The following is a 10,619-nucleotide window of genomic DNA, read 5'->3' on the forward strand; positions in this document are numbered from 1 at the left end:
CTTCCTTCCTTCCTTCCTTCCTTCCTTCCTTCCTTCCTTCCTTCCTTTCTTTCTTTCTTTCTCTTTCTTTCAAGCTTTCATTTATTTATTTGACAGAGAGAGACAGCAAGAGAGGGAACATAAGCAGAGGGAGTGGGAGAGGGAGAAGCAGGCTTCCCGCTGAGCAGAGAGCCAGATGTGGGGCTTGATCGCAGGACCCTGAGATCAGGACCTGAGCCTAAGGCAGATACTTAATGACTGAGCCACCCAGGCACCCCCTTTCTAGATCTTTCAGTGACAGTGTGGTTTTGGAACACTGGGCCTCTTGGTTTCCAATGAGAACAAAACTTCCAACGTGCTAACTACTTACAGTTTTTTCTTCTTTAATCCAGTCAGGGTTATTGCATGCTTGTTATGGGTTAGGCACCAAGCTAAAGGCATAAAACAAGAATAAATGTCTCCTGGGGCCTGGCTGTGTCCCAGGCATTATTCTATGCCCTTTGCGGGTGTTCACGGATAAACCTCTCCGCAACCCTAGGAGGCAGATTACTACTATCATCCTCATTGTACAGAGGAAGAAACTGAGGCAGCAGTAGAGGAAGCCATTTGAGGAATCTCTTACAAGCTGTTGAGAGGTCAAGCTAGGAGGTCAGGTTCCTGAGTCTGCCCTTTTCCCGCCTGGCCAAAGGAGAATGAGGTCTGGGGAGGAGTTTAGCCATGAACAAGTGTCATAGCACAGGGTGAGAAGTCCCAACCCAGAGTACAAGCCCAGGAGGGGGATTGTGCTGTGTTCCCTGCTACATCCCTGGGGTCTAGGATAGTGTCTACATATATGGCTCTCAGTCAATATTTGTTGAAGGGATGAATGAATGAACACATCAAGGTACTGATTTGGTCATTCTGGAACCCAGAGTGAGTGAGACAGGGAGGAGACGATCGGCAAGGCAGGTGAGGCATGAGTCTTGAATGGCTTGAATGCTGGGGACCTTGCCTTTCATCCTATGATAGAGCGAAGGCATCAGGGGATCTGACCTGGAAGAGAGGCAGACTCAGATTTGCATCTCAGAATGAGACTTTGGTAGAAATTTGGAGGACAGAGTGAGGTGTGTGTGTGTGTGTATGTGTATGTGTGTGTGTGTGTGGCGCTAGGGGTGGGGGGAGCCCGAAGGAGGACAGGTTGGTGAGTCTTCTTGAACAGGGGCAAATGAGGCAAGGGTGAATGAAGCCAGGGCTAGAGAGGCTGCATGGAGCAGAGTGGATGCTGGAGGGTTCTGCAGCTGGGTGACTCATCAAATGTACGTGGTGAGAGGGCGTGGGGTTGAAGCTGTCACCTGGATTCTGGCATGGGAGACTGGGTGGTTGGTTGGGGGAATAGGTGACCACATGGAAGACAGGCTTTCGGTGTGAAACCAGAAAATTCTGGTAAGGTCGGGCTTAAGTATCCATAGGATAACCATGTGGGCAGCAGGAATATGGAGGGGACTCAAGAAGGAGGTTGGGCTAGGAAGGCAGATTTGGAAGCCACAGTGGGAACAGTGCCTTGGGAGAGCATGGGATAGACAAAAGAGAAGGCCAGGAACAAAAGTGAGGGTAGCAGCCATGTATTGGAGGGGGGGATGAGACAGGGAAGGAGGGAGGAAAGCTGAGAACTTGGGAGAGCAGTCAGAATTCCAGAAAGGTGGCATGCCACAGCGAGAATGCTGGGAGAAGGGAGTCTTGACAGGGAAGTTTGAGTGGGAAGTGGTGACGTCAGAGTGAGGACATTTTGTTCAAAAGACCATCCATTGAGGCAAAGAGACAGGGCAACGCCCAGCCAAGAAGGAGGTGGGTGGGGGCCCGGTTCTCAGGTTTGACTGCCTGCTGGACCAGCTAGGGGGTGTCCGGACCCTCTGGAAAGATTTCCTTTAAAAATATATATATATATTTATTTGGAGAGAGCACAAGCAGGGGAGGGGCAGAGAGAGAATCTCAAATAGTTTCCACGCTGAGTGGAGCAGACGCGGGGCTCAGTCTCAGGACCCTGAACTCTTGAAGCCTTAACCGATTGAGCCACCCAGACGTCCAGAGAGATTTCCTTTTAGTTGGCCTGATGTGGGGCCTTTCACAGGCACAGCCAAGGTTGGGAAACCTTGGCAGGAAGGGTAGGTGTTGATTTTATTTTTAAGATGGAAAAATCTTAAGCTTCCTTGTGGAGTGAGGAAGAGGAGAGGGAGAAAATCCAGGTGGGTTGGGGTGGTTTCAGGAGCCGTCCCAGCGAGTTGATTTGGGAACCCAGAAGAACAGAGGGGATTAGAGGCCGACATAGATGCATTTGAGCGTGACCTAGGAGGCCCCTCTACTATTAGTGGGGAGAAGAAGGAGGGGTTTATTTTTTGATGGCTTCTGGCTTCTGGGTGAGCTGCTTTGAGGAGCTTGGGGAGGTGAAGGAGGCCCACAGGGCCAGTGCACCCGGCCCGGTGAGGTAGAGGGCGTGTCTACAAGAGCCTGGCGGCCATGCAGGTTGGGAGCAGTTGGCCTGCCCAGCCTCAGCGGCCTGGTGGGGGTTTCTCTGGGGAAGGTCAGCACCCCACCCAAAGGAGGAGCCTGGCTGGAGGTTTACGGGCAGCGGGGGTGGGAAGAGGAGTCAAGGGTGGAGAGAGCCGGTGATGGGGGCTGTGAGTGTGAAGGTGGGGAAGGGAAGGAGGGGCTGCTTCCGACTGAAGGAAGGGAGGGAGGTGGTGGTCCAAGGGACAGAGCAAGATCCAGAGGTCAAGATTTGGGGTTTGCACATTCCAAGAGGGGCCACTCCAGTGGGCAGATGTGGGAGTAGATGCCCCTCCAGAGGTGGAGAAAGGAGCGCTCCTGCCAAGGGAAGAAGAAGGGTGGCAGGCTCATCTGGTGACCAGATTACAGTCTTTGCAAGTACAGGATCTGGGGCTTTGTCCTAGGGGCAGCCAAGAGCCATTTGAAGATTTTCGGTAGGGAAGTGGCAAAGCCAAAAACCAAACCAAGGCTTTAAGAAGATGAGCCTGGACATTCTTTGCAGTCTAGATTGCAAACCAGAGCTTGAAATCGCGGATTTGGAAGATCAACCAGGTCACCGCTGCAAGGAGAAAGAGGACCTCCTGGTGGGAAGGGATTTGCAGGGTGACAGCTTTAAACAAGCAGCAGAGGTCCCCGCACAGCATCCACGTGGTCATACACCCTCCTTGATTTTACAACAGGAAACACGGAGGGTCAGGTAAGAACCATCCTCTGTTCCACCAGCAACTGGGTCGAATTCTGAAACTCTTGTGGGCAGGGGACCAGCACTCGTGCCTGGAACCCAGCTACTCCTTCATCTGTGCCATTCCCAACAATAGGGGCCCAAGACGCTTCCAGAGAGAAGCAGGGGAGCAATCCAGAGAACGGGGCAGAGACTCTGGCCTGAGCATGTCAGAGTCCAGTGCAGAATTCTGGTCTCATCTAACTCAAAGTGTGTCGCATGCTCAGCAGTTCTGAGGTCAAGTGGAGATGAGCCACAGTCTCAGATCTGCCTCTAACTTGAAGATGAATTCTTTCTTGAACATCTGTCGTTCTTGATTTCTCTGCCAGTAAGATGGAAATAGTAATAAGACGCCCATGGGGCCTTCTGAGGATTGAATGAAGCAATTCATCCCAATAGGTTAGCCAGTGTCTCACACAGACCAGCTGAGAGGTATATGTGAGCTTCTGCTATGACTCAGCAATATTTAGCACGGACTGCTATGGACCGTACTGCTTCCCCTCCAGGGTCACCTGTTGAAGCCCTAACCCCGGTGACTGTATTTGGAGATAGGTTTTTTAGGAGGTAATTAAGGTTAAGTGAGTTCCTAAGGATGGGGTCCTAATCCTCTAGGGTTGATAGCCTTATAAGAAGAGGAAGAGGGAGAAAAAGCTCTCCCCCACCATCTGCCTTCTGTGCTGCCTACAGGTAAGAAGAACCACAAAGGAGGCAGCAAAAAGGCAGCCATCGGCGAGCCAGGGAGAAGGTCCTCAGTAGAACTGGACACTCTGAACCCCTGATCTTGGGCTTCCAGCCTGCAGAGCTGTGAGAAAATGTCTATCGTCGATAGGAGAGGGGCTGGTTGTGATGGGAAAACACTCTGAGCAAAGAGCAGGCAAAACTGTGCCTCCCAAGGGGGGCCAACGCCAAGAGGAGGGATGACACTGGGCAGAAGGGTGAGAAAAAGACTGTGGTTCAGCAGCCTGGAGACTGGCTCTGTCCTGCAGAGAGGGGAGGCCACGGGGGAGGACAATGTCGGGGTGGGGGGCATTTCAGAGGTGACCTTCATGCAGCCTGGGGAGCCCATTGGCCAGCAGGGATGCAGTCAGCAAAACTCACAGCTTCCCTGCACCCAGGGACGGCCACACAGGAGGAAGTCCACAAGAGGACAGCGGGCAGAAGATCCTGATGGGGTTGCAGCTGGAACCAACAGCGTGGTTTTGCTGTTTGTTCTGGAGTGTTCGTTAAGAGAACGGAGGGCTGTGGAAGCAAAGAGGAAGAGGAACAGTGCTGAGGCTGGGAAGGAATTGACGTGTAATTGCCGTAGAGAGCTGGTGGCTGTTGGCAGAAAATGCACTTAGGAAATGAAAGCAGTAACAGGCCCAGCCAAGGGAGGGTTGGGAAGTGCGCGGGGTCAGCGCAGAGGCTGGAGGTGGCCCAGCGGCGGCAGTGGCCTCCCCAGCACGTGTCAGTGGCAGCCGAGTGGCCTCAGCAGGCTGACCGGGGGAAGGCCCATGTCTTGGCGCAGAGCCCCAGAGTTGCTGGCTCCAGAGTCTAGCAGGTCTGTCTCTGGGGGCAGAGAACCAGAAAGGGGTGTTTGCCACGGCCACGCGGTTACCTGACCGAGATCACTGGGGTACTTTGCTTTACACACAAGGTGTGGCTTGATGCCACAAAGATGCAAAGCCACAGGGGCCTCCAAGGCCGTGGGCCAGCCCTTCACACGTTCATGTTCATTGCAAGAAACACACCCAGGCAGCTTTCTGGGAAAGGGAGCATACGAGTTTCTAAAAATTCCAATTGTATTGTAAATACAAAGGGAAAGTTCGTTTTTTAATGAATCCTGTAATGAAAATCAAGAAGCCTTTTGAAACACAAGTCATCAAGGACTGTTGTTAAAAAGCGATTTCCTAAGTAGGATCCATGCCACTTTCTTAAGTGGGACATCAGAATTGCCCCTCTGGGCTGGAGGAAATATAAAGACCCAATTCCCAGGCACCGTAGGTATGCCAATTGGTGCGACCTCTTTAGAAGACAGTATGGCATCATGAACCCAAACAAAAAATGTGCACAGCCTTTGGACCCTAGTCGCCCTTCTAGGGACCTGTCTGGCAGATACCCTGACTCTGCTTTGTAGGAGCAAACGTTGGAAACAATCTCAGGGTCCACTAGTAGGAGATTGGTACAATGCATGATACTTTAATGGGGTGTAATAGTATTCTGGCTTTTAAAAGAATGCGGTAGATACACAAAAGCTCCATGAGATGTTCAGAAATACTATGAAGTGAAAAAAGTAAGCTGCACAACAGGGTTTTTTTTTTAAATGAGGCCTTGCAAAATTATGCTTGCACAAGCATAGATAGTGTTGCAAGAATATGAAGTTGCTGGCCATGGGGCATTGGGGCTGGGGGTCTGGGCTGATAGGAACACTTACTTTCCTGTGAATTTTTACTATGGGCGTGTATTATTTTTTTTACTTAAAAAGAAAGGATTAAAGAAAAAAAAAAAGTCCGTCTCTTCCTTATGAATCCAGAGGGCTGTGTGTTGGAGGAGGTTATCTCCTGGGAGGCCACGAGCTCGCCACAAAAAGCCAAGGCTTCCCAAAGGATTTCACCCATGCCTTCTGAAACCCGAATTGTCTTTTTATTTATTTAATTTTTATTACAGAAAAGTAGTATGTGGTCGCAAAGGAAATCTGGGAAAGTGGAAGGAGGAAAAAGATTGCTCGTGGATAAGCTACCTAACTCACTAGCCTTCGTATGCAGTGATTTCCCAAGATAACATTTTTTGGTTTTGTTTTTTTGTTTTTTGTTTTTTCTGTAGTTGGATTCATACTGTAGCCTCAAATTGGTTTCCTGGTGTTTTTATTTTTAATATGTTCCTGTGTCCTTAACAATCTTGGCGAAAGACACAAGTTATTTTTGTGGATGTGATTTTCTCCCTTACCCAATTTTTCCCCAAATCAAGCCCCATTCTCCCGGTGGCAGTTCAGGTCTATTTGATTTCCTGGCAAGGGGAAAACTGCAGCTGCCAGGCCTTTGGTATCTGAAGGAAATCCTTGAGCACAATTATGGACTCGGTCAGCCCTGGTTGGGGGGGGGGGGGGGGGGGGTAGGGGAAGCCTTGGGAAATCGCCCCCATCACTGATGGCCTTGTTACTACGGGAACAGGAGAGGCGGGGCTCTTGGAAATTGACAACCGCTGCGCAGGGTCACCCAGAAACTCAGGGCCGGAGGCAAGAGTTGGAGGCTCCCCCTGGTGGTGGGGAGTCACAGGCTCTGAATCTGACCCATTTTAGGTTATTTTTAGTTGTAGGGGAAGAGCACTTTTATAGAATCCTGTCATCTTTGAGACCAGGGTTGTTAAACCAATGGCCAGGGTCACTGACAGTGGCTGCTGGCTGGAGTCCCACCCAGATTCTGTCGTCCAGGCATCAGTCAGGAGGGCCACCGTGGCCCTCCTCATCCTCCTCATCAGAGAGCCCTCACGTTACACCAGACACTTAGGAACCTCACAGACACTCTTCAGCAGAGATAGTACTACCCGCTTCCCAGAGACACAAACAAGGATTGGATGCTGGATCTTGGGTCCCAGCTGGGGCTCGGATCGGGTCTCGCTCCTCTGTGTGTGAGCTCCAGCTCTGAAACCAGGGATTGCAGGGGAAAGAGTGTGTGTGCGCTGTGAACAGGGACCCTGCCTTCCCACCCTTCATGGTGCGCCAGGCTCTGGGAGGCTTACGCCCAGGGTGAGAAACCTGGCCCAGCACTCGGACTGCTGAGCCGAATTCGTGTCTGCAGGGGTCTGGAGAGAGGATCTAGAAAGGCAACCTGAAGCTGCCACAGCAGAAGGGAAGCCGGGACTCACTGTGAGAAGGCAGGCAGGTGCAGCCAGGCATCCTAACAGCCCTTGAAAATTATGGGGGTGAGGCTGGGAGAGAGAGGGCTAAAGCAGGAGGGACTGGACCCTTCCTTCCTGGTGGAGGGTCAGGGGTATGATGATCCTCGCTATGTCTGGAGGTGTTCCAGATCTCAGGAGATCTCCACTGGGTGGGCTACTTACACTCTGGTCAGAGAGTAAGCCCCTTTCCCCCTCTCAATAACATTATTGAGGTCCTTGACCTTTGATTTGGGAGGGTCAATGCGGGCTGGGTAAATTCTCAGGACAGAGGAGATGGGGGAGCAACTCACCTGCCCTGGGCCCCCTGACATTGGGAGCAGTGCTGCTCGATGACAGGAAGCTCAGATCTCCTGGTCCTAGCCCAGTCCTTTGTGGGCACTCTGAGGGCACTCCCTCCCCTTCTTCCACCCAAGATGCCTTTTTATCAGGTTTGGTGGGGGGGGACATTTACTTCTGATGACACCAGCTAGTGAGCAGATTTCAAACACTTCCTTCTGTATTAGTAAGGGTTCTCCAGAGCTACAGTGCTGACAGGATGTGTGTACGTGAGTGTGTACATAAATGAGACAGATTTATTTTGTAAGGAATTGTCTCGTATGATTATGGAAACTCTAAGTCCAGAATCTGCAGAGTGGACAGGCAGGCTGGAGACCCAGGGAGGAGTTGAGGCTGTAGTTCAAGCCAAAGGCAGTCTGCTGACAGAATTCCCTCCTCTTGGGGCACCTCGGTCTTTTCTAGTAAGTCCTTCAACTGATTATACGAGGCCCACTGGCAATATGGAGAGTAATCTGCTTTACTCAGAGTTTACTGATTTAAATTTTATTTTTTTAAAGATTTTTATTTATTTATTTGAGAGAGAGAGAGCACAAGCAGGGGGAGCAAGAGAGGGAGAAGCAAGCCTCTCTCTGAACAAGGAGCCCAATGCAGGGCTCTATCCCAGGACCCTGAAAGCATGACCTGAGCTTAACAGACTAAGCCACCCAGGCACCCCCAGAGTTATTGACTTAAATACTAATCTCAGGGAGTGGGGGGATGAGTGAGCCTGGTGATGGGTATTAAGGAGGGCACGTATTGCAATGAAGACTGGGTGTTACACACAAACAATGAATCATGGAGCACTATATCAAAAACAAATGAAGTACTGTATGGTGACTAGTGTAACATAAAAAAATATAAAATATAAAAATAAGTAAATACTCATCTCATCTAAAAATATCTTCACAGAGACAACTAGAATAATGTTTGGCCAAATATCTATGTACTATGGCCTCACCAAGTTGCACTGAAAATTGACTATCACAACTCCCTTTGCCTTTGGAGACTCTATGCATAAACACTTGCTCTCCCTCATTCTCCAGCAGGAGTCAGTGGGTGACACCTCTCTACTGGCCCAGGCTGGTGGGCTGTGGGGAGCCCCGGGGTCCAGCAAAGGGCTTCCGTGAACACAAGACAATAAAAAATGGGATCTGGACAGGAAGCAAGAGCCTGGACATCACAGAGACTCTTCCAGTGCCCTGACTGGAAACAAAAGGTATACAAAATCACCACTTCTCTAGCCATTATTCTCAATCTTCATTGATAAATCACTATACCCCACACGGGTCCACGATTTTATAACACAAATTTTTAGTACATTGTGTATATAGACGTGGTCCCTGCAAAAAATATTTACCCAGGCCCCACCCACCCACCATAAGGGCAGTCCTGATCCAAATGTTGCCATTTTCCAAGCCTCCCCCGACAGAAGGCTCAGTCAGTTAAACATCCCCACTCTTGATTTCCGCTTGCGTCTTGATCTCAGGGTTGTGAGATGGAGCCCTTTGGAGGGCTCTGTGCTCAGTGTGGAGTCTGCTTAGGACTCTCTCCCTTTCCTTCTGCCCCATGTGTTCTCTCTCTTAAATAAATCAAATCTTAAAAAAAAAAAAGTATTGCAGTTTTTCGAACATGGGGAGCAGAAGGATGGGGGACCAGGAAGCTGACCATGTCAGATGGCTCAGGCAACTGGGTTGGGTGGAAGTAGAGATGGGATGGGCCCTAAAAATTAGGGAAACATATGTGTCATGTATGTGTCGTGTGTGTCCAAGGGAAATCACAGTGGAGTCAAAGGACAAGGGCAGTCCCAGTGATCACCCAATTCTGCTGAGAGGCAGGACTTGGTGGGGCTAGAGGCCTGAGAGAGGGAAGGCGGAAAGCTGGAGAGTATGGCAAGAAGATAGTTATAAACGGAAGAGTCAGTCTTCCATTTGTGATGGATGAATTGTCGAAGTCCTGAGGGGCCAGGATTGCAGATGGGTCCTCCTGATGGGCCTTAGAGAGACCAGGGGGCTTCGAGACTGAGACCAATGAGGAGGCTGGCGGAGGTTAGCAGGGAGGCAAGACCGGTGCTAAGTAGGTGATGAGAGGATCCATCTGTTGACTTCTGGAAGGCCAGAGAGTGGAGGCTAGCTCTTGTCCCCATCATTTCCCCATGACTAGCTCAGGGCCTGCCCAGAGGACCCTTGCTTCCTACACTTCCTGTGTTCTGAGGATTTGGGAGTTGAGTCACTGGTCCAGTGGAAGGAGAGGGGGAGGGGCAGTGGTTAGGGGAGAGGAAGCTCAGAGTGACTTGGGGAGGTGGGAGAGAGAACTGGGGAGGTCACTGGGCTGGAGTTTCCAGAAGGAACTTCATCTGGAGCCCAGGCGGCACACTCTGGGCCTCAGAATCAGAGTGTGGTTGTTCAGAAACACCTGCTATACGGGAGTATGTCCATGCAAGGGGAGGTGCTGGGGGCGCCGCAGCGCAGGTGAGCTCCCTTAGGAGCTACTTTCCTCAAGGTAGAAAAGAGGAAACGGGCTGACAGAGAAGTCTGGCAGCTCCTGCAGCTCAGATGCGGATGTAGAGCTATGAGTTTCGGATGGAGGCTCCCTGAGTTCCGGCCTGTGGAAGGTCTCCTGTCAGGTCTTGGTGGGGGACGGGGGCAAGGTCTGGGTGTGGGATTGGGGGGCAGCACACCTTGTGCAATAGGTCACAGTGGCCCTTGGCGGGCTTGACCCAAGAACTGAGTGCACCCCAGGACTGGGTGTCCGCTTTGGAACCCCCAGGACGTGTTGGTCTAGGGTGGTGGCCCCTGGGAGTCAGCTCTCCTTTGAGCCACCGGCACGTGCAGTCACGCCCAGACTGGGAAGAGCCACAGTCTTGCCGGCCACGCCCACTCCGCTGAGGTAAAGGACGCTGGAAGGTCCGTTGCTTATCCTTGGCCAGGTGGCCAGCCCATAGCGAAGTGTGATTTCCCCATCATCTTGGAAAGACCCAGAGGTGAAAACCCAGCCTGTGTTCGCCCTGTGCAATGTCCATGTTTCGGGCCCTCTACACCCTTCTTGTGTCACTAAGCAGGGCGGCCCTGGAGAGCAGGGCTCCTTCACACCCACAGTCCCCTGGGGACGAGGGTTAAGGTTGTCACAGAGCTGTCACCTGGGCCCTTGGAGCCCTTCGGTGGTGTCATCGAAGGTCCTCCCAGCACCCAGGGCTGCATGGTGCCCT

This window comes from Lontra canadensis, unplaced genomic scaffold (genome assembly GCF_010015895.1).
Source record: "Lontra canadensis isolate GAN:19392208 unplaced genomic scaffold, GSC_riverotter_1.0 scaffold13, whole genome shotgun sequence".
Classification (NCBI taxonomy): domain Eukaryota; kingdom Metazoa; phylum Chordata; class Mammalia; order Carnivora; family Mustelidae; genus Lontra; species Lontra canadensis.